General features: G+C 41.6%; 1 long non-coding RNA gene across 1 annotated transcript; it reads right to left on the bottom strand.

The window, feature by feature from the left end:
• Positions 1-3,365: 3,365 nt before the first annotated feature.
• LOC134563105 (uncharacterized) lies at positions 3,366-18,634 on the bottom strand. Its single transcript, XR_010083315.1, has 5 exons — positions 17,692-18,634; positions 14,169-14,286; positions 10,241-10,419; positions 9,030-9,068; positions 3,366-8,271 (listed from the first exon to the last, which is right to left on the bottom strand). It is a non-coding gene; the product is annotated as an uncharacterized LOC134563105 (long non-coding RNA).
• Between the last annotated feature and the right edge of the window lie 5,373 nt (positions 18,635-24,007).

The raw sequence follows: 24,007 nt of genomic DNA, 5'->3' as shown, positions 1-24,007 counted from the left end.
TTTCAACACAAACTCCTTTGCTCCAAACAGCAAAACAAACAGTGTGGATGTTTTATCTTTTGCCAGTTAACACAGTTTGAACATGAATTAAAATACGCTGTTAGCTCAGGGTCTTATTCACTATTGCATCTCTCCTGGTTGTGCTACTGTAATCCTGCTTTCTGTGGCAATGTGGAAACCTTGGTGCAAAATGAGAGAAAAGGGTTTTTTAATTGACACCCCTCCCCCAGCCATGTTTAAAGGATCTTATACGAAAGCCTCACACATGACTCTTTCATGGTCTGTTCATAGAAATTTATCATCTAAATTAGAGAAACAGTATAAGCAGAGCGTTTCTCCCAAAATATCATTGAAATCCTATTTTCACAGAAATTGGTCTCAAATTTTTTTATCAGACAAATCTAAAATGGTGCTTAGTGTTCAGTTATCTGCCAGGTATAAATGGCATAAATGGATGATTACTTTAAATACATCTTCTCTGAGAAGGGAGTTATGGGCCCTCACAAAAGGATCAAGCTGTGACTACTTTCAGGAAATCACCTGGAAATAAATGATGAAAGTTGCTTGCATGTCCTTACATTCTCATTGCCTTTTTAGCCAGATAATAGAATTCAGTATGAGCTGCAATTCATTTCTGGTATCACTAAGGAATACATTATTTAATATTTTGGAGAAGAGACTGAATGACCTTTCAGTCACAGCACTATGATTATAAATTCTTATGGCCCCTATCACATGGTTGTATCCATACCAAAATAATAAGGGAGATTTTAGCGTTGTTGAAATTGGAAATATTTTGATAGTAATTTCACTAGTAAGATGGTTTCACCTGTTCACTTCTCTAGGCTACATTTGAATTTTGCCACATGACCTGTTGAGTTGTCTCTGACCAAAGTCAGAATAGCTGGATTTGAGTAGATATTTTAAATAATTCTAATAATAATTTTTAATAGTCTAAGGAGAATAAGAAATTTTCCACTCGCTTCAGTGTAAGTGGAATCTCAAACCAAGTAGGAATTTCTACCTCAGAGGAGATGCTACTGATTGTGGTAGTAGGTAGGTTTGGAAAAATCTTGGTTAACATGCTCAGGATGAACAGCCTTTACAGTTTATGCAGGCTGTGGCTGCCCTCTTGCTCTTCTCCATCTGGGGCTGTGGAGTGCTCACTGTGGCTCAGGCCCTACATCCTGTAACGAGATACAGCAATGGACATCTTCCCCGAGCACATCAGATGCAAATGCCACTATCTTTAATGTGGTTGGAAGTAATTTTCAAACATTTCTATTCCCAGTTAGCTGAGTCCAGAGGGCATTATGAAATCTGTCCTGATTATGCAAATTTGTTTTACACTGACTGGTTCCATAATTGATCTGAACTGTCTTGGAATGTTTTTTAATAAATATTAAACTAATTATTACTTGAATTCCAGAGACCAGTTATTGTACAGCTTGGTCTTTGCGTCTTTCATAGCACAACAAATCTAACAAATAAACCACAGAATCTGTGGGACAGTTATCCAGTCAAAGTAGTGGTGAACTCACAACACACAAGGCCCTTTCATCTGCCCTGTGATGTTTTTAAGCTTCTGGAAGTTTGCTTCATTCTACTAAAAATACAATTGGAGTTCGGGTTCAGACACTGAGGATGCTTTCAGACAGTACTCAGCAACCTACCTAGCTGTCCTGAAGTGACAGAGAAAACTCTCTTTCCCTCTTCCACCATTCCCAAGAGAATGAAGGCCAACCATCTCCTCTGCCAGACTTCTGTGGTTGCTAAGTATTGTCTCTCGTGGCTCTCCCCTCAGAGCAAAACAGCCAGAGAAAGAGGGTAGCTCTCACTTCAGTTCAGTAAATTCACTGCTAGAGTTTTCATCCATGCTGATTGCACTTGATTTCTCTCCTACTTTTCTCCCCACTTGACCCCATGATTACCTCCTGACTGGCTTTTCCACTGGGGCATCTTCAAGAGCAGAAGTACCTTCAACCATAGAAATTACTTGAGACCAGAGCCTGTAAAACAGACAGGCTCCCCTTGCTCAAAAGAGAGGAACCTCATTCCACGTATGCTGCATGGATGCTCTGAGCCAGAGATTCACCACCATTTTTCTTACTGAGCTTTGTACTTTGTGTGATGCCTGATCTGGAAGGTGTTCATTAAAAATGCATGTCAGGTCAGGCCTGGAAGCAGGTGTAACAGTTTGCAAATCCCAAAAGAGCTTAGATGTGATTTAGGTGCTCGGAGGCTCACACTGTTATGACCTTGGCAAGTTCAGGGGCGATATTTAGGAATTTTTCTGGCAGGGAAATAGGCACCTCCAGGCATATGCAGCAGCTCAGTGGGAATGCAAATGGTGGTTCTGAGAAATACAGTGGCAGGTAACTGGTGCTAGGTGAGTAAACTTTTTGTGAATCTAGTCCAAATCCACTGCGTGTAAATAAGGATAACATCTGAAATGCTGGAACAGTGATCTGAAAGAAGTGTGGACTTGAAAAGAAAGAGGCTGATAAAACCAGGAGAGATCCAACTGAAGAGAATATAATCTGTTTAGTGAGCTTGTCCTGTGAGGATTATGCAGCGATATTTAATCTTCTGTTAAAAATCAGACTCTCTGCACTTGTAGACTACCTTCAGTAACAGAGAAGGGTGGCTAGAATGTGGCTGTCAGAGTCAATCATGTCCTGAGGGTGAGCTGAACTCTTACACTGTTTATGTAAAAACACAAGTGATTTTTTTCCTCCCTCCCTACCTTGATGCCTAGAATTGCTGCAAGCAGGGTAATTAATCTGGTCTGTGCCTGCTCATCAAATCTTTCTTGTGGTAAGAACATCTCTAGTCTTTTTAAGTGAAAATTATTTTCATTTTGGAGAAAATTGCCTTGTGTTTCATTTTTGGGGTTATCCTACAGGACAGGGTAGAGGCACCCTGCTGCAGACTGCAACCCATTTGAAGGCCAGAGGCAGTGCCTCCTGCCCTCACTTGGCCCCGGGCATGCAGATGGACATGGGCAGCCAGAGCCCTTTGTGGAGCTCAGCCCTGCTCAGCTCACCTCTCACAGCTGCACTGGTGCTGCCCTGACAACAGGCTATGTGCTACCACAGCCTGGCTGCCCTCAGAGCTCATTGTGTGTCTGTGACTTGCCTTCCCTCCTTCCCCCTTGCTGAGGCTTGGTTGGGGCAGTCCAGCTGGGCACCCTTCTCAAAAGTCCTACGAGTTTTGATTCATGCAGCCAGCATTTATTATAAGTCCCGTGGTAGGAATGTTACACTTTGCATTTAGAGTTAACTGAAGCTGGACAAAATACTGTATCTTATCCATTAGTAGAAGCTAAGCTGCCTTTATTGTTGTTAGCAAAACACGTTTTTCTTCTTGGCTTGTCTTTTGTTTTGTGTGGCATCTACATTTTGATGTGGAGATCTTTTACCATGTAAATACATCTAACCTCATCAGAATAGTTCATGTTGCTGCAGTATGTTTGCGCATTGATGTTCTGGAAGAAAGCAGATTTTCTCCATGATATATTGTTGCATTCACCTTAACCCCAAGAATGGATGCCATTGTTGTTCCTTTTCTCTGCACACTCTAGGAGAAATACAGGCGAAGAGCAGACATAAACCAGATTTTTCAAACAAATTCTTGACAGAACAATGGATGAAATGAGTCTCTTCAAGGTTTCTGTGTCATCAAATGTTACTGTTGACACTCTGAATGTAGCAATAGTTGTTACGCTAATTAGAGTGGTGTAGTTCTGGAAACAGGAACTGTGAAAAGACTGTGTCTAGAAGGTGCTAATAATCTTTTGATACCTGTATTTTTGCCATTCTTTATTATTATAATGAGAGTGTTAATGTGCGAGGGAGAAATCATGTGTGTCCTTAATAAAGAATGAAGCTGCACAGTTGTTATCATCTTAAGTACCATATTCATTTAAAATCAAGTAGGCAACTCAAAGGTTAAGAGGTTTAATGTTCCTGAACTGTACAATTGAAGTACTATAGTCCAGGTTATTGTTAGCAATTATTCAAAGTGCTTGGGGTTTTTAATAGAAACTTCATTTTCCAGGAGAAAGTCCCCCTTAACTTTAGCCAGCATTGCAGTGTGACCATTTAACTGCACAAAGTACATCACAAGATGCTGTCATGACAGAATTTGCTCCCAACAGCTATTTATATGCTGTTCAATAACCACCCTCAAACAATCTTCAGTCTCTCTGGTTTTCATGCCACATATATTTCCAATAAAAATGAAAAGTTTTGTACTTAGAGATTAATGTGATGTTCCACATTCATTCGTCCCAACATAATAAATATGCCGTTTGTTTGCAGCTTTTCCAAGCACAAGAAACAGGCTGTACTAAAACAGAGAGTGTACCATAAGCCTATTGGACTATGTGAGAAGAAAACAACAAGCACAGTATAAAGGTTATGGTGAAGGAGTACTGAAGGAAACCAGGTAATTGTGGGAAGAGAGGATGCTTAGAGAGGAATTACAGGTAGTTTAGGAGCGTGTTAAATGCAAAGGTGAACTCTACATATTAAGCACAGGCAACCATTAAAGCTAATTGATATAGATGTGGATGATTATAACATGGCATTCACAATTAACCTTTCAAACTGGGCCCCTATAGTGAACAATGGGAGTGGCCTACTGCTGAAAAAAATGTGTATGAGCCTGAATCTGCCCAAAGAACTTGAGAAAATGGTTTCAGGAATACTGCAAAACCTAGGAACTGCACCAGCAGAAGAGTGACTATTTACTAAAAGGCAAGATTCAGACTCTTTTGACTACCTTTCATGTCCTTAATCCTTCCAGAATATTCTAGAAGCAACAAAACTGATGGGTGTTTTGTATTACTTCTCTTCCACTTGATCAGTCATGACTGTGTTGTTTTCTTTGGTCCCTTAACAGAGGCTTATTGCCAAATACATGTAATATGGGATGGGTGTTCCCAGTCAGATTCTTAAACTCACAGCCCTCTACTTCAGTAGCTAATTTGCAGCCTGGTGCCTACAGTAACTTTAATCTGCTAACATGATTTATGGAAGCTACAGTTTAGATTCAATTTAGGCAGCATCAGTCTGGGTCAGCCCTAGCTGAGTTTCTTCCTAAAATCTAACAAAATCCAGCTAGAGAGTGAATTCATGCCTGTTTAAGGATTCTCCTACACAGAAAGCACAGAAAGATCACTAAGCCATGCCACTTGGGTTTCTTTCACTAAACTTCACTAAAGGCAAAGTTTCTTGCCTTTATTGGTATGCACATCATTCCAGTTTTACTTTATTAGTTCAGAAGTTTGAAGTTTCTTTAAACTTTGCTGTGATATGTGTTTGTGTTCAAAGCACTCTTCATATCAGCATGCAACTGTCTTTCCAGATCCTTTCGAACCTTTGTAAGAGAAGAAGTCACCAGTACCTTCTTGCGCATTGTGCCCCTTAGGTAGAACCAATAGGCTTCATGACATCATTTGCTTGTCAACAAATCATGGAGTTTAGTGAACTGAGACAAAAATTTATCTCCATAGTACAGTTCCTTCACTTTTCAACAGAACATCATGTCTCAAAGTCAACAGTTGAAGCCTCTTTGCTGTTACACAAGGACACCATCTGATGAGGCTGAGACACAGCTCCTTCAGGGTGGATAAAATAAAGTGCAAAGAAGAAAATGGGGTAGAGCCAGAATATGGAATGACAGATATCACCTTTACCAATGTTTTCCCTGATTTTCAGTTGCTTCAGTAATTTAGCCATGTAGGAATCCCCTAAAATAAGGTCATGGGCTGTCTGCTCAAGTAACCTAGGAAACCAGGGTGGCTCCCCAGGCTTTGACTGTCTTGCAAAGAGTTCCTTCAGGTCCTTGCATTGGCCCTGCTGAAGGTGAGGGTTGGAGGTGCTGGACCCCAGCAGCATCACTCCAAGTAACGAGGGTCCATGATGATGAAGACCATGCTGGGGGCACTTTCTTCCCTCTGTAAGTGTCACAAATCACCAGTATTAAAAAAAGAAAACCTGAAGGAGAAAATAGCTGCGTGTGCTCCTCTAACTAGCTGGTTCCCCTGACCTCTGGCTTGATCCCATACTAGTCAGATTGACTCATAACCAGTCCTGCTCTTCCAAGCCACAGCTGCGTCAAGGAACAGTGAGAGCCAATCAATCCCACCAACTTCATCTCTGTTTCATGACAGTTTAATCACTGAAGACTGTCTCTTTTTTGAAATATTTTCCTTTGGGGTTTTGGAAGCAGAATCATGTCAAGGCAAACAGAACCAAAAAGTGAAAAAGGCACTTGCTCTCATCCAAATTTTTTGGAGTTGATACAAAAACACCTCTTCTGTAATGTTTGCAGCAAGCATGCATACATGTCATGAGCCCTTAACCTCATGCAGTCATAGCTCACAATTCAGCTGAAATGGCCGCATTTTACATTCTTCATTTTATTGCCGTCAGTGGTGACATAAGTTAGAGGATACAGCCTAGAAAATAGTCGGTCTCATCATACATGTCAGCTGAAGTAAAGAAAAGGTAACAGTCAGTGTGAACTGAGGGCAAATATATTATTCCCTGGGCCAAATTCACTCTGGTGAAAATCAGGAATTACTGCTGAGGTATTCAGAGTTAAATTGCTCTGTAACCAGGGTGAGCGGGAACAGGGTCAGAGGAACAATTTCTATCCCACTGGTACCTTTTTCAGGTTATAACTCTGAGTGAACACTGTCATATTTTCGTCATTATCATATTTTTGTACCATTTGATAGTATATTACTGATGTGGCTCTGGTTGCTCTGTTGAGATTCCCATAAAAAAACTAAATGGTGAGATAGTAGAATTGAGTACAGAACACTGCTAATGTGGGACCTGAGTGTTTTCACCCTACACTGAAAGAGACATCCAGAGATGCTTGTTCACAATTCACAGTTTTGTTAAAAATAGCTAATCAAACCAATATTATTAATATATACAAAAAATCAACCCTGTACACAATTAACACTACTGTAAAGAAAACACTTTTTTCAGTGGTGTTACAAAAATTATAGGTCATTGTGCCCACCAAAGTTATTTTAGCAGAGCGATGTTGTTAGCACTGGAACTAAGCCATGTTTTCATAGTCAAATGATAGGCCTTTTCTAAGGTCATGCCCACGCAGTACAAAGCCCACTAAATGCTTCTTTGTGAAGGCTAAATGGAATTCACACTTCTACAGGCAATCATTTTATTATGATCATATGAGTATTCACAATGTAATTTTTAACATCTTGTAAATAAAGCAGGCCAGTATCTAAGGGCAATCATTATGTGTCAAATTGAAAAGCTTCTGATTTCTGGCTTTCACTTACAACCTATAACATACCATACAAGAAAATTAACATTTGTTACCTTACTCTGGCCTTTCAATCATGTTTCTGGCTTACAGTTTTACAGAAAAGAAAAATCCACTTAAACATAATAGAAATCAAGGTATCGCCTTTTCATAGTGAGAACTACCAACTTGCACATAACATTGTGCATTATATAAGTGGTGTGGAACTTTTAAAGAGGACACAGCAAAATATCAGTGCTTGAATTGAGGATATTTCTCAAACTCCACTGGGTGTTTGGTTTTCAGCACCTGCCAGACAAATCTATACTAAAGCATGACCACTTTCATTATCTGCCACAAGTGGATATTAACCCAATTAATAGATGACCCATGAAAATGTATTTTTAAGTAATGCTAGGCAGTCTCTACTCTACCCCTCAGCCTCTAGCCATCATCAGGGTCTCTCTACAGCAGGTGGCTTTCAAGTAATTTTGAACAGCAACATCCTCCAAGAATTTGTCTAAACCTCTTCCGAGTCATGAGCACCTCAGATCTCTGTGGCAGCCTGGGTGATGCCTTCCCCACTGTGACCACACAGGTATGGCAAAGGGCAGAGAACTGCCAGAAGGCTGCTATGTTTACCTTATCGTCTTTCAGGACTGTCCAGCTTGACCTCACTGACTTTTTTTGTCATCTCCTTTTGTAATTTCTCCTATGGAGAAATACCGTAAGATAGGTGCCTAACATACCAAAGGGCAAGTTTAGTGTTTCAGCATTAAAATCCAAAGATATCTCAAATTCAAAACTCACTTGTGACAGGTTCTGTCTTTTACATATTGGGTTTTTTTCCATTTAGTGGGCTAGGTGATGAAATATAAAATACGCTTACTACAGCTACAGATTCTATGATACCGCAGAGATTGCTGTCAAATTGGAGGACAGGCTGGAATCCAAATTGATCTGACAAGCTGAAGAAATTGGCTGAAAAAAAGGAAAAGTAAATTTAATAGAGTCATATGCAAAGTATTAAATTTAGGTAAACATGATCAAGCAAAAGCACAAGATGGAATAAAATTGGTTAGGGGCAGTTCAAAGACGAGGTAGGCATTAAAATGGAGCACAGGCTCAGTGAGTCAACCTTGTCACACAGTGGCAAAGAATTCTGACTTCATGTTGGGTATCTGGAGAATGCTCCGCTTGGGGAGCACAGCTTACTGGACATCTGCAGGCATCCTTCTGCTTTACAAAACACTAGTGCAGCTTCAGGTGCCATGATACACTTAAATTTGGCTACAGCACATCAAGGAAAGTGAGGACCTCTCAGAGACATCCCAGAGGTGAACAATCCAAAAAGTCCTTTGAGGAGCAACTGAAGAAATATCAAGAGTTGGGCTAGGGACTCCAAAGGGGAAACACCATCAAATATGTAAAACGGCTTTGCCAAGAAGTGAAACATCTGATCACTGTTTCTATGGCGTCAGAAAGCAGCAACATATTTTAATTGTAGCCAGAAAGACTCAGGCTAAGCACTTTAAGAAATACCTTTCTAAAACTGCAGATAGTGGAGCGCTGAGGTTTGTTTGGCAAAGCAGTGAAGCAGCTGTTGCTATAAATCTTATGGACCAATTGGACAAATGTGTCTCAAGGACAGCGTGGAAATGTTGAGTTTGCCTTCTAAGTTCCCTTGCAACCTTTACTTTTGATTAGCTTGGATGTCAGTCTTATCCATGAAGGCTTACCTGATATAGAGCCTTTGCAGCACAGCTTCTCAAACTAACCTGGGAAAGCAGATCCAACAAACAGGCAGCAGGGTTATTTCCAATATGTCTAACAGGGGTAAAAAGCAGCTCTGAAGGTCAGGAGCCTTGTCCTTAAATGGGCCCCAGGACTGGCTCATTCTTCAGATTTAGCCCATCACTAGAATTAAAAGCCCGCTTTTTAAAGGACCTTTGTGGTATCACAAATGAGAAAAAAACCCCTTTGCTTTCCTTTTATTTTTGAACACTGTAATTCATGAATCCTGCTACCACAGTCCACTGGCTCAAATCATGTTGCATATATTAGTGGCACCTTCACATGAAAATTTTTATTATTTTGTGACTCAAAATAGTGTGATACAATCATGTCTGTATCAGTGCATGCCAGGGAAAGTGGGGAGACATAATTTGTAGTGTCTCCATCACTGTTTTTACAAATCTCATGTTTCATGGCTGGGAAATACAGAATTTATACAGATAAGTGGCAATGAACCATAACTAAAAGATGAAAACATATGTCCAGAGTCCCCAGCACCATGCATTAAACATCAATGCTACATTAAATCTGGCCCAGGAAGGGAAAGATAGGGCCTGCCTTCTCAAAAGGGCTTACCATTTTAAAAGAATCTCACCATCTAAAAGGGATCTTCACCTAGCTAAATATGCCATTTTTCATTTTTGTGCACATACAGATCAAGGGAAGGTTGCAAGTCCATGACTCATAAATACTTCTTAATCTCATTTTCTTTGGGAAGTGCTAAGATCTGATCTCCTTTCCTTTGCCTTCTTTTATTTATTTTTGAACCCAAAGCCTCAGTTCTTTAGAAAAGAGGAAAAGTTTTATACATAGAAGCAAACCCTGGCCATAAAAATGCTTTCAGAGGGTCACAGCACTGTCAGGAGATTGAGTTGTGCTAACATTTCCTAATACTGGGGATAAGGCAAACTCTTTCACCTTGATATGAGATACTAAACTCACTCAGGTTTCATGGATTAAAAATTGTATCATGCAAATTAAAATTTGGGAGGACTTTGTCCTTTGCTTTTACCAGCATTCCTACACCCAAATTCTCCAAGGGTGCCTCTGAACTTGCATTCACCATGAGTATGGCTTTGCATTTGTGGTGTTACAGCTTAGACATTGCACAGATGATTTCATCACAACTTCCTATCTCTCTCTCCCAAGTGATTACCTGACCACCAGATCCATTGCAGTGTGAGCTCTGTTTTCCCATGAACCTCTCCCTTTTGCTGTGCTCTTCTTGCAGCAGTGACCTCCAGGAGCATTTTGGCTGTGCCAGAGCAATGACAGCATCTCTGCCCCAGCTCTGCCAGCAGGAGAGCTGGATGTAACCAGGAGCTGGTTGGTTTCCTGCAGAAAAGAGAACACTTCCAGAAAAAAGAAAGCTGAAGGCAAAACCAGGCAGAGGGGGATGTGAGCCCATCACAGTAGGCATGCTCTGACCCTGGAGGAAGGGCAGGTGAGAAAAGCAAGTGGGCTCTGCTGTCTGGATGATGCCACACAAAATCGTGGAGGATATACCCTTCAAAATTGACAAAAAATAGCATCCAGAGGCAGGGCAAGGGTGAGCTTTTTGGCATGAAATTAAAAATTTGCTATATTAATATTTTATATATGCAAACATTGATACAATATGATCAAAATAGGCCAGTCTATGGCTGGCATATCTAGTTCTATCACAGCTAGCATATGTGTGGATATATATAGGTGGATATATGATACTACATTCCAAAAGTGAGTTACTTGCACAAGTATTGATATCTTTTCATTACAGGCAACAAATGCCCTTGCAGAATTCAGACACCCCAAATCACTCATAGCTGCTTCTATGAGGCTTGATCACTATGACTTATTCTTATCTACTTTTTTACTTTAAAAATGTACACTGCCTTCTTCATGATGTATTTTTCATCATTTCAATTTCCATCTCTTAGGGACATCCTTAATGGATCAGTGGAGATGCCACCAAAATTAAACTGAGTCATATTTCTAGCACAGTTTATAAAGAAAAATGTTTAATATTATATGGCACACCTTAGAGCCTAACTCAAGAACAGCCTCAAACATTGGTCTTTTGGTAAAGTATGAGTTTTAAAAACAATAATTTAACACAGTTACAATGCACACACATTTCTTAAACATCCATAATTTTTTGGCATTTCTCTGAGTTCAGTGAATACACGTAAAGTGCTTGCACCCAGACAGGTGGCATGCCAGAAATGAAGCATGACCAGTCCTATCTGGGCCAAGTCCCCTGTCCACCTTCCCTTGGGAGTGCTAATCTGAAGGTATTTCCCTAAGACTTCTTCTTCAAAGGTATAGTCCAAAACATTTATCCTTAAATGTGTTATTCACAGAAAGCTTTCACATTCCTTGTCAGGCTCCCACAAGGTTTAAAGGATATTTGGCTGTATGGGAGGGATGAGGTGAAAAAGGACATCCAAGATGTCTCAGACCATTGGAGACAGGGAAGATCATGGTGTGTTCCCAAGTTAAAGAGTCTCTTACAGGGATAGACCTTCCTCCTGAGACTGTCAGATGCTCTATCTGTGATGCAACCAAAACAAAATCATAATTTAAATTCAACCAGTGAGTGAGAGTAGCAGGACCATGGCAAGGTGAATGGACTGACACTTGCTTTGGGGTGAGAAATGCCACGTGGTGTGTCTATGTCCATGTGGAGAAGGGCTGTGGTTTCTGAAGCTTCAGGTGGACACCCAGAGGTAGTATGATTTACACTAGGAAAGACTTTGATGTGTTGTAATTTTGTTGCCTTCAGCATGGAAATCCTTGTTATGGTGGTTCTGTATTTTCATTTGAAGCTGCATTAAACCACTTTATTTTTAAGATCTATCAGATAAATGGTAGAACAAACCTCTGAGCAAGCTGGTAATGCACGCTTTAGGTTACTTTATCTCTGGGAATGGGCCAAAGTGGTTTCTGTCTGTGTACGTGTGCCTGTGTAATTAGCCCGCAAATTCAGACTCAAATAAAAATAACTAGGCAATGAATGTAAATAATCAGAGCCATGATACACAGCACTCCTAAAATGTGATTCCCACACACTGAGAAAACAAGGACTGTAAAAAGTTAGAGAAATCTCAATTATCATTTCAATCCCTGGAAAACACTCTGGGAGAACACAGATACTCCCTCACCTTAGTACCCTTCTAAAAAGGGCAGCAAAGCAGAAAAGCTGGACCAATTTCCATGCATGAGGAAGTGCCTAGGACACTAAAGCTGATGGCAGAGTCTAGGCAGATGTTGACAAGGGAGGCCATGGGTTGCAGAGGCTGCAGGTTTGGAAGCAGCTTGCTGCCATGGAGGACCCAGCAGGGCGTGTGACAGCTCACACCTCCTATCTCAGGGTCACCAGCAAAGAGCTCAAGAAAAGCCAAGCTCAGGTAGTCTGCTGGGAGAGAAAACTTTTATATCCCACCTGTCTGGACTGCATAGCTGAGAGCCTGGGCACACTCAGGCACTTGGCCACACCTCTCTAGCACTTTAGGGACATCTTTGCCCCATGGGCTGCTTCAGGCCTTGCACCTCAGGTAGTGCCTACAACCCATGGACATTCCTTCCTGCAACCAGGCAGTCTTGTGCATGCAAAGCAGCCTCCAGGAACCTCCACCCAACATTTTTTTTTCCCTTCCCTGCAACATAGCATGGCTGTGGCCAGAGATGCCTCCGCAGTGCTGTTAGAAAGCTTGTGGAAACAGGTCTTCAGCCATCCTTCTCTTTGGTCACCTCACAGGAGCCAGGACACACTGTGGCAGTGCAGACTCCTGTTGCCACCAGTAGCCCTTGTTGCCACTGGAGCTGTACTGGCATTAGTAATGATGGAAAAATTCAAGGGCCAACTCTGGAGGGCAGTCTCCCAAGACACTTTCTACAGATACTTTCCCAGAATGAGGTCAGAGGAGCGGTAAGCAGCCTCTGTTGGCACACCTGGGCAACATCACATGCTGCAGGGAGATGCAAGGGAATGGAAATACATGGAAACATGATGTTATCAGAAAGAACTATAGCTGTAAAACTTAATACTGTGATTTGTGAAACTGACAACACCTGCCATAAGTCACAAAATAAAACAGAAATGTGTGGAAACTAAATCTTTCTGAGCACAATTGGTGTAAACCCTTGTTAAGTTTTATCACAAAGAAGGATAAACATCATAGAAGTTCCAAACATGGTTTTACTGTTCCTAGCTTTGTATCTTCTCCAAACAGTAGTCTGGAGCCCACCAGGGAAAGGACACTTTATCTTTCCTCACTGCTTCTGACTCCATTATTTTTATCCTCTTCACATTGTTTTGCACAGGGAGGTAACCCTTCTTCTTGAGTCCTAAGAGGAAAGGCACAAACACTTTCAAGACAGATAACTGTTAATACAGTAAGGGGTAGGAGACAGGGAGTTATAAAACCCAGTGCTTTATCCCATGATGGGATATGGTGAGCCCACAGTAGTGAGATGGGCTCTGGTGACAGTGTGGAGCTCTACGTTTCCATGCACTTTGACACTGCCCAGCTCATGGTACAGGTTTGTTTGCCTCTCATGGGAAGAGAGGCTGAGTTCCAGACCAAATGGGTGAATCCCTGACCAAGCTGGTTTTCCACTTATCCTGTGTTTCTACAGCAGAGTGACTGCTGACATCAGGAACACCAGAGAAGTCACAGCAGAGCAGCCCTGTTCTGCTGACTGGAGAAAATGCCAAGCACAGAGAGGCTGACCTGGCCTTTCTGAGCCAAACCTCTCCATTACCTCCTGTGGCCATAGCCCATGTCACACTGGGTAGCAGGGTACAGCAGATCTTGTGGGAAGATGGATTGTGCATGACCTATGGGCTATTCAAGGGTGGCTCCAGCCCCACAGCGTGCATGGGAATAGTGCTGATATCCTTTTGCATCGTTTGCCCTGTTACAGACCGGCTGAATATCATCTTCCTATAGGAGAAGAATAAATAGATGGCACTACTCAAAAACATCCCAGAATTCTGAAAGACATTCAGCTCCAGGCTTTGAAACACGATCCACTTAATCAACCCTTTTCCGCTGGAATGACACAGGGTCAGTTCTGTAGTTCTTGAGGTTTACACTCACCTGTAGTTTTGCTTGAAATGTGAACATCACTAGTAATAGAATGGACATCCCCAGCTAATTTCTGAAAGGGAGAAAATTGCTTGGTTTTCCCTCTGATGAATACCTCTGAACTCCTGCACTGGAGGGAATGAAAGGAAAGGCAGGTTGTAAAAAAGAAATTAGTTGTCTCCCTCCTTTTCTCCCTGCCATCTCCAACATTCTCACTCCCCAGTGCCAACAGCCTGCCACAGCACTTTTATACTCTCTCCCCTGTGTGAGGAAGGAGACATATTTTGAAGCAGCCACTGCTCATCTGTAGATACCTTCATTTATGGGGCATGGCGAGGGCTGTGGATTTGTATCCCAACACAAAGGTGTTGAGAATCTCCATGTGTACATAACACCATCCACTTATCACTCATTCAGGCGAGCAGGGAATGGAGTAATTTGATTCCCAGAGTGACCAGCACTGCCAGGCAATGCTGGAGCATTTCTGATCACTTGTTTGCAGAGCTCTGTGCAGTGTTCAGGACCCCAGGCAGGGCCATGGAGTAGCAGCCCCCTGTGTGCAGGGTGGTGGGATGTGCTGCATGTCCAACACCGAGTCCTCTGCACTCAGGCCCACAGACACAATGCACCCCAGTCTGTGTGACAGTGTGGCGCAGGAGCTGCTGGCCAGGAAGGATCTCTTACCAGTGGGTGCTTGAACAGTACCCCCTGGGCTCACGCCTCAGCACATCACTGACTGCCCACAAGAAAGCAGCTTGCCACCTTCTCTCACTATCAAATGTTCTGCTAGCTTGCAACTTAGTAGTGCTAACTAAGCCAAGATTTCAGCTGTTTATGGACACACATGTTTTATCTCAGGTTCTTAGGTTATTACTGGTGTCACCAGCTTTGCTGACTATAGATTGTTCAAGAAGCTTTATTGATTTATTGATGAAATACTGTTATTTGACCATTTTAAATGCTAAATATGATCAAGGCTTAATATCAGAATGATGATAGAGATATGTTATTGTTCAGTGCATTGTAATTTAAGTAACAAGGTTTCATCTACCCATCTTTTGAGTACTTTTGAAATAGAAATATTGACAGAAAGCTAAGTATTCTCAAATGCAACAGATCTACCCAAAATATCTCTGTACAGTTTACATTTAATTTCACAGTCGACTGCAAGCTGACTCCAAATGAATGATCTGATTTGTTTTCCACCTGTGTTTGCAGATGCCACATGAACTAGTGGCTAAAGGAGACAAGGATATATTGATGACATTTTACAAGTCCCTGGTGAGAATTTATCTCAAATGCTGTGTATCACTTTGATGTTCCCCTTTCATGAAGGAACTTGAGTTGGTGCCTACAACCAAGCAGACTTAGGACCAGTGACCCTGGAATTACCTTTCCAGTCCTGCTTTCCTGTGTGCCAATGGGCATACAAGAATGAGCTGAATTATTTATGATTATGAATTATTTATTATTTATGATTTATTTTTCACTACTATTCAAATAATTGCAAGAGCCCAACCTCACTTCAAAGCATATGCTAGATGTAGCTGCAACTTTAGGCCATCTCATTTGGGTTAAAATTACTGACTGGGATGTGGACAAGAACACAGCTGTGTTTCTGGCATCTGACAAGTTGGCATTTGAAAATGCATTGCCTTGGTGAGGTGATTTCTCAGCTCCACTGAATCATGGGTAATTTTACCACTAGTTTTAATGCAAGATCATCACTTCTAGAATTAGTTGAAATCAGTGCTATTATCTGTATTTGTAATGACATTGTTGAGATCAGAATCTGGTCCTTGTTTTCTTTTTTGGTGAACTGATATACTTAGAAGCAGAATCTTAAATTCCTCTAAAAGTCTGTAAAACTCACATCTCCAGGCCCTTCCACAACAGCAAATTCTCTGTTTAGCATCCCAGCTTTCCCAAGGAAGATTTAACTTCCAAGCCTTCTGCCTGAGATCCTCCCCTGAAAGGTTCATTCCCATTCAGGGTGGAGTGGATGGAGTGAGCCAGGGTGGAGCAAGCTGCCTTGTGCTGTCTGTCCGTGGTAAACTCCATCCCTGCATATCAAAGGCACTGGTTCCTGTCGGTGTGCTGAGGGAGGCGGCAGCAGTTTTTGCAAAGCAGCTACTGAGAGACAGCTCACCAGGAGGGATGCAAGGCACAGAAGACACCGGTTCCCAAGGACGCCAGAAGCATAGGACCCAAAATAATCACCTGGAGTTGCTTATGCCTGTGTCTGGCCTTGCTGGTTTTACTCTTTCAAGGGCTCTTGGGCACGAGGGGTGTTTGTAGCACACGACCTTAAGCATCTCACCTAGTGGCCAATGTGTGGTACCAGCTGTCATGGTCATTTTGGAAATGCCTCCCCAGTGCACCTGTGGCAGGCTGCTGCTGCCAGGGATCCTTCCCTCCTCGGGCACTGCCCAGCAGAGCCTGCCTGCCTTGCCTCACCCCCCGCACTGCGTGCCTCGGATTGCGCTGTGCGCGTACCCACGCACACACACAGCCCTCCTCCCCTTTCACCTCCTTCCCTCGGGTCCCAGTGGGCCCATGAGTCACTGGGGGAAGTGCACCTGATGACCTCACAGCCACAGAACCAAACATGAAGCTTCAAAAAGCAACCTCATGTGGGAGCTGGGGACCAAGCTAGATAAAGCCTAACTGGTCAGATATTCATATCTGGGGTTTTATCCACTTTCACAGCATTTTCCAAGCAGTAGTATTTCTTTGCTGTAAGAGTCTGACAGATGTTCAGACTTTGAAGAGGTACATAAAAATTTACACCTGGGACATTACGTGATATATCTGACTGAACAAAATACAAATAACTGAATTGTCATGAGAGATGGAAAGGCTAGTTAAAGCTTGAAGATTGCATTTAATCTACAGATGTATCTGGCATTGATTGGAATAGAGAAGTTTAATACAATCACAAAGCAGAATCATGAACTTTTGCTATTGGTGCTGTTTGCACATCATTAAAAGGGATCAAGAAAGTCATTAAGGAAAAATTAAATTGTCATAAATACCAACAATATTTCAGTGTCTATGTTGGTGTATTTAAACTGGTCAAGATTTTCTTCAATGTTTTCTGAAGCAGGAAAAGCATTTCTTTCCATTTTTATGCCTTTAGAAGTAAGGCTAAAAATTATTTTAAATAACACAAATACTACCCTGTATAGGAACAGAGCTCTTGTGGTGCATTTGAGGGCAGTAAATCCTATTTTCTACCAAGATTAACAGGTTTTGCAGGCTGAACATGCCTGAAGGCAGCTGTACTCTACACACCCAATTTTTTACAAAACACAGCAGGACAGGTTCATGTCTGGTGTAATCCCTTTGCCTCCAGAATGTTTCAGTCTTGGCTAATTGGTCTTAGAAGCAAGCATATGCTCCAGCTTTCTACTCACGGCCAGTTTTTCTTCTATTCCCCCTAGACCAGATCCGCTTCCTGGGCTTGGATGTTTTCTTCACAGAGGCAGGACACTACAAGGTCAGCTCTGTGCAATCCAAGAAAAATAATACTAACCTTTCAGTGGAGAAATGGTGCAAAAATCAGAGATGGACAGGACATCATGGTACAGACTTCATTCACAGGCCCTGTATGGAAGTGGTTTGGGCTGGAATCTCACCAAACAATCCTTTTCCTTCCTTGGAAAGTCCTTGGAGATCCAACACCTTTCCATTCGTGCAGGTGATCTCTTGTGCTTCACGGGATGGTGTGAGCCAGACCAGGAGATTCACACTACTTTAATGCAGTGGCCTCAGGTTTGGATTCAGTTTGGGATTTGCAGCAATAGCTATCAGCTCATCCACATGAAAACGTGGCCAAGTTTGCTGCTGCTTCCCTGTGTTGCAGCAGCCGTCATTCACAGCTCTGCATCCACCTCGCTACTGCTACACCCATGCAAACTGTGCCTCACCACAGGAAACGAGCTGATCCAGTTAAAATTCTCCTCTCTCCCTGTCAACACACAGAAATGAAGATAGAAACTGCTGCCTCCGTGTTGCTCAATGCGCCGGGCATTTGAAAGGGCTTTTAGGTGAATGTGGAGCCAAAGTGTCTGTCTCCACCCACTCTCCTTTTGCCAAAGAGGTGAGAGGTAAAAAAACCCATAAATATAGTCCCTGTCATTGTTCTCTGATTTCAGTGGGTTGCTGGAAGTGTGTGTGTTTAGCAGAGTTTCTGCAATAAAGCACCTCCCTATTTTGGAGGGGAAGAAGTTCTTTTCTGTGTGCAATTGACTCAGAGACGTCTTTGTCCTGCAGGAAGAGTTGCAGGATTAACTCTAGATACTTTGATGTTCTAAATACTTGATGAAAAAGGACACACCAACATGAGGATTTGGGGAGGCTCAGTATGTCCTTCCTTCTTGCTTTTTACACACCTAGAAGCTGGGCATGAGTGACAGATTGCAGCTCCAGTCCTGGAAATAGTCTCTTGAGGCTTAATCCGAAGAGCAACAATGACATCACGAAACATGGTTCTGCTCCACTGAAAAACCAAGCAGCTGGCTGCTGGTGTGACTGCAGTCAGACTCTAATGGTCACATTCACAGCAGAGAGAGGCTTCAGTGTGGTCAGTTGAAGCTGCCAAACACAGAAGCATTGTAAAGCAGTGTCCTTCTCCAAGGCAGCAGCTCACCCTCCTGTACTGGTGCGTGATTCAGAAATGAGTTAGTGACTTGGATGGTGCACACATGTCTCTTTTTGGTGACAAGGAGAGAAGAGGAAATGCTGACAGTATTAGCCTAGCATTCTCTTAGGAAAGACCAAAACAGCAGAGCTTTCTCAACCTGAGAAGAGCTAGAGCTCAAATCCAGTGTAAGATTTCCAGGGCATCTAAAGCATCTCAGGAGAATATCACCTGAACAGTAATTAAGCTCCATAGTGCTTGGATATTATCCCTAACCTCCATTTGGTAACCTATAAGTACTCAGTCATTTATTCTGCACACATTCAGAAATTACAGATCAAATCTGTGGTTCTCAGACTGCCCAGCACCAAACCAAATCTTCTGGGGAGGGATGATAAGAGATGGAGTTGTAATGGGGCAAAGACTCCAATAGCATAGGGTGCATTTCTTTCATTCAGATAAATTTCATTTATCATCAGAAGCTGATAAAAACATATGTCTCTAAGTCTTATTCACAATGTCACTTCTGATACAAATAAGTTACAGTAATTACAAGATAAAGCATTTCACAGTGGCACCAGAGAAAGAAATCTGAAAGGCAGCTGTTGCTCTGCATGATCAGTGTGGTTGCTACAGAATTTCTCCTCTAAACCTTCCAGTAGAACATCCACACCTACACACACGCTTGGCATGAAACACTCCTGTGAAAGCATTACCTCTGTGGAGGAGAAGAGGCAGGTATGACTTTCTCTTTCAGAGTCTCAAATGAAGAACAGTATATACCAATCACAGAACTCTTAGGTGGTTTGTTGGGTTTGTGTTTTGGTTTGGTTTGGGCTTTTTTTGTTTGTTTGTTTGTTTTTAAGTAATTTGCTCAGCTTGACTTTTGGAGTTAAGAAGTATCTTACACCCCATCCTTAGGAAATATGTCTCTGTTGTTTCTTCAAGTCACTGGAAGAAAATAACTTTCCACCAGCTACCAAATCTGTGAAAAACATAGAACTCATCCTATCTCAAAATTATTTTCATTTCAAGGAATGTAATCAGTGTAATTCCAAAAAATATAAAGCATATCCTGAAGTTTTAATGAAGTTGCATTAGACGTAGTTAAGACACTAATGGTATAATGACGTACAATGAGGTAGGTGTGCTGCAGCACTTTACATTTCTGGAGTAGACTGGGGTTCCTACCCCTCCATGAGGTCCCCACAGCTGACACATGAGGAGGGCTGAGTGTCACAAATCTAAGGCTGCAGTGCTGTCCTTCCAAGGTCCTGTGGCACCAGCAGGTCTTTATGAGCAATTGGGAAACCAAATGTCTTTAGCTAAACTTTGGTGACATCAGCTGAGGGTTTCCGGTCTCACTTTAGAATATGAAACATTTCCAATGACCTTGCCTTGACAGAAAACTGTCACATTACTTTAGACTCTAGTTTGAGTTGCATCATTCCCGCAGCATCAATGCAATATTGGTAGCTCACGGTGCAGGATGGCTCATCCTGGGTTTGGACCCAGTGATATTTGGAGAACTCTCCTGCTGAGGACTGTCTGCCTCCTAAGGAGAGCTTTGTATTTGCCTTCAAAATATAAATTTCATTGGGAAAGGGAAAGAATGGCATCTGATTTACGAAATTATGGACCAATTAGAGTGGGCAATATTTTTTCACCAGGATTCTGCTAGATGAAAAATGCAGATTTGTCAACACTAAAGCTTTCCAGGAATGTCCCACTTCACCAACTTATTTTCACATATAAAACTGAGGAGAAATTCCCTCAGAATTAAAATCTTTTGTTCTAATATTTTCAAAAATAAAAACTTGGTGTTTCTTTGCAAAAACAACCTTTTGTTTTGAGATGCCTTTCAGCTTACTTTGAAATAAAATTGAAAACATTTTTTAAAATCTCAGTTTCAAAATAAAGTAGTTCATTTGGGGATCAAACAGAATATTTCATTTAAGTGGTCAGAAAAGCCGTTTATTCTTTGGAGCTGATGATGAATCAGAAAAATTCTTTCTTCCCATGACTCTGATATATGCTGTTTTGAAGCTGCTTTGATATCTGATATTTATTACCTTAATCTCATTTGTGCCTGAGCATTGCTGGCTATAGTGGCTCCATCCTTGCCTGATGTTAGATGTTTAAATGCTGTGGTCCTGAACAGTGCTAGAATGGAAGACCACTTAGGGATCATGAGTACTGTTGACATAAACCAAGCAATTATGAAGGGACTGCTGATCTTATTGATCCTGGTAGATCCTATTGATCACTGACAGTCGAATAAATAACATGTCCAAATCACAGAAACTTATGTCCAAATAACATGGACAGAAATAGAGAAGATAATAATGGTGAATTTTAATTATAGAAGAATTTGAATGTACCAGAAAAATCAACTCAGAAGAAATCTCAGGCCATTCAGATTTACTTTGACTCTTTTTTAAATTGAGAGCTGACAAAGAAGTCATATTTTCAATCACGAATAAAAGTAATCTTGAGACAAAACTGATCTGAATATAGGTATTTACTTTTAGAAAATAACATATGTTAGTGCTTGAATACGCTGACTTGTGACTACAGGAAAGCTGCCCATCATCTGCATTTTATGAGTACATCTCTTTTTTATGCAAACACTAGGGAATGTTGTTCTTTTTGTGGCTGCTTTTCAGTATGTTAAGAAAAATACTTTTTTTTGGAAAAGAAAAGGAACTTTTTGCCACCAGAAACCCAGAATTATCACATTAGGACCACCCTGGCTGGCTTCTCTGTGGAGTTCTACCTTCAAGGAAGTACTATGGATACAGAAAGTTATGTTTAAACTGAGAAGACTATATAGGTTTGTACTGGAAGTTTTGTTTCTCTATTTGGTTTTAATAGAGCAGTCATTATAAATTAATGAAGTAGCATATAGACTTAATTCTTACTGTTTAGAGAACTATTACCTTCAATTTGCAGAGAGAAAAATGAGTTTGTCCTGAGGATAAAGCAACATCCCAAGGTCCAAATTTTAGGAAAGGTAACCAAGGTCTTTGAACCTCCATTGTGCTATGACAGCCACAAGCCTGCTCTTTCTGGCAAGGCCTGACACAGGCATCAGAGCTGGAAATCTGCCTTTTTCTCCTATTTTATTTCTGTGGGCAGGGCAACCCACAAGAGTGACCAGCTATGGAATTCCTAGGCAGTTCTAGGTTTGGATCCTGAAACTACCCTCAACTGAGTTTTACAATTTTGATTCAAGCATTTATTACAGGGTTATTTATACTTAGACAATGAAATCTGAGCATGTACCAGCTGAGTCTTTGAACTATATCCCTTCATTCTCAGTGGTCTACTCATTTTTCCACAGTAAATATGTTAGGTACAGTGATCACTGATAGAATGGGTTCAGCCAATTCCACATGGAAAATACTTTTTGAGACCTTGAGAATTATAACCATTTTAACTTCAGCAGGACACATCTTTGGAAACAGGCCTTAATCCTAGCTATGATGACAAGATGAGTCTGTCTTTCAAGTGGTACAAATAGTGGTTTCAGGTCCTCCAGCCAAGTTTTCAGGGTCAGATGTCTATACAGGCAGCTGAACAAGTGATCTCAGAGAAAACATGCACAGAGAGGACATGTAAGAAGAAAAAATTTCTTCAGTTTACTCCTACTTGTGTTTGTTTTCACTACTCAGATGGTTCTAGCAACCTTCTCTCCATCTCTCCATCTTGTCAGAATATAAGTTTATGCTCTGAAAGTCTGCCAAAACGCTTTGATGTGCCATTAGGGTCTTACAAGATGGTCAGCTCCTTCTGGAAAAGAAGCCGTATTTTGGATGCGTCTTCAACCCACATCTCCTGACTGCCCCATCCAAATGCAGGTCCCACATTGCTCTGTCCGTGCTTGAGCTTTTGGCAGTGCTACAGCATGCCCAGGTGTGTGCTTCAGAATGACCAAACATGTCAGGGAAGAAGACCTGGAGAGCCGTCCATGTCACCCGCTGACAACGCTGGAGCTTTCCCTGATATCTTGTCCCTGTAGATTAGGCAGTACTGATCATGTGCGCTGGAAAACCGGGAGGTCAGCCAAAAAACTCACCCTTTGGAATCTTATTGGATTCTTCTGCATTGCTGTGAAAACTGCCTGTTTCAAGGTATCTGGTAAATATTTTTGTCATTGCAAGTAATGATCTGCAAGAAGAAAAGGAAAAAGGCGAACAAAAGGGAGCCTCATCCAGAAGGAGGAGGCCGTGTCCTGCCCTTGTAATTTCCTCACAGGCAAATTGTGATGGCTCTCCTTTGTGAAGAGATTCTTTGAAACTTCACATTCAAAATCTGATGGTTTTCTTACAGTATTGTTCATACAAAGATCATCTGGAAATGCTCTAAAGTTTTAGTTGTGGCCCCCAAAAAACCACCAACCAGGCTTTATTCTCAGATGTATCTTTTGATTAAGAAATCAACCATTACCACTAGAAGAAAAGCAATTCAGTTCGATGGTAGCTATTTGCAAACAAAGTTTTGCTCTGAGTTTTTTCCTGGACAAAATCAGATCACACAAACAGGAATCTCTACACCTGGCACAGCTTTTCCACATAGAGCATTCAAAGCCTTTACAGAGGATGCAGCTACTGGACTTGTGAAAGAAAATGAATCCCAGTCCTTCTGTGAGCCAGACCACCAAGCAATCCGCTGTCCTTCATCTGCAAGAGGGAAGAAGGTGAGGAAATAGTAATTTTCCCTCTGTCACATTCATGAATAAGTTCTGCTCTCGCTGATCACTGGACATTAAGACTCACTCATGTTCATGTGGAGTCACTGCTAATCTTACAGGGCTGTGTGTACTGGTGGTCCCTTTGGAACAGTCCACCTACACTATGCTTTTGTCACTTCTCTTTTTTTAAGCTTTCTTTCTTCTTTTTTTTTGCAGCAATAATTGAGCCCCTTTGGTTTGTCTCTGACGAGGGGAAACTCAGTGACTGATAATTACCTTGCATGCCGTTTAATGAAATTGAAGGAGCACAGTAACATCCATAATCTCACTCTTCAAGCTTGTTAAGCCCTAGTTCTGCATATTTCCAAGTGCTAATATTCAGACATAAATGGAAAAAGGTTAAAAGGATTCAGTGAATTTGTAACAAATGTGCCCTTTGTGTATATGAATTCTGAGTTGTCTCTACTGGACATGGTGTGTTGGTTAATCTTGCTATGAATACCAAAATTACCTCCC

This window comes from Prinia subflava, chromosome 1 (genome assembly GCF_021018805.1).
Source record: "Prinia subflava isolate CZ2003 ecotype Zambia chromosome 1, Cam_Psub_1.2, whole genome shotgun sequence".
Lineage (NCBI taxonomy): Eukaryota > Metazoa > Chordata > Aves > Passeriformes > Cisticolidae > Prinia > Prinia subflava.
This window is presented reverse-complemented; position numbering and strand designations above follow the sequence as displayed.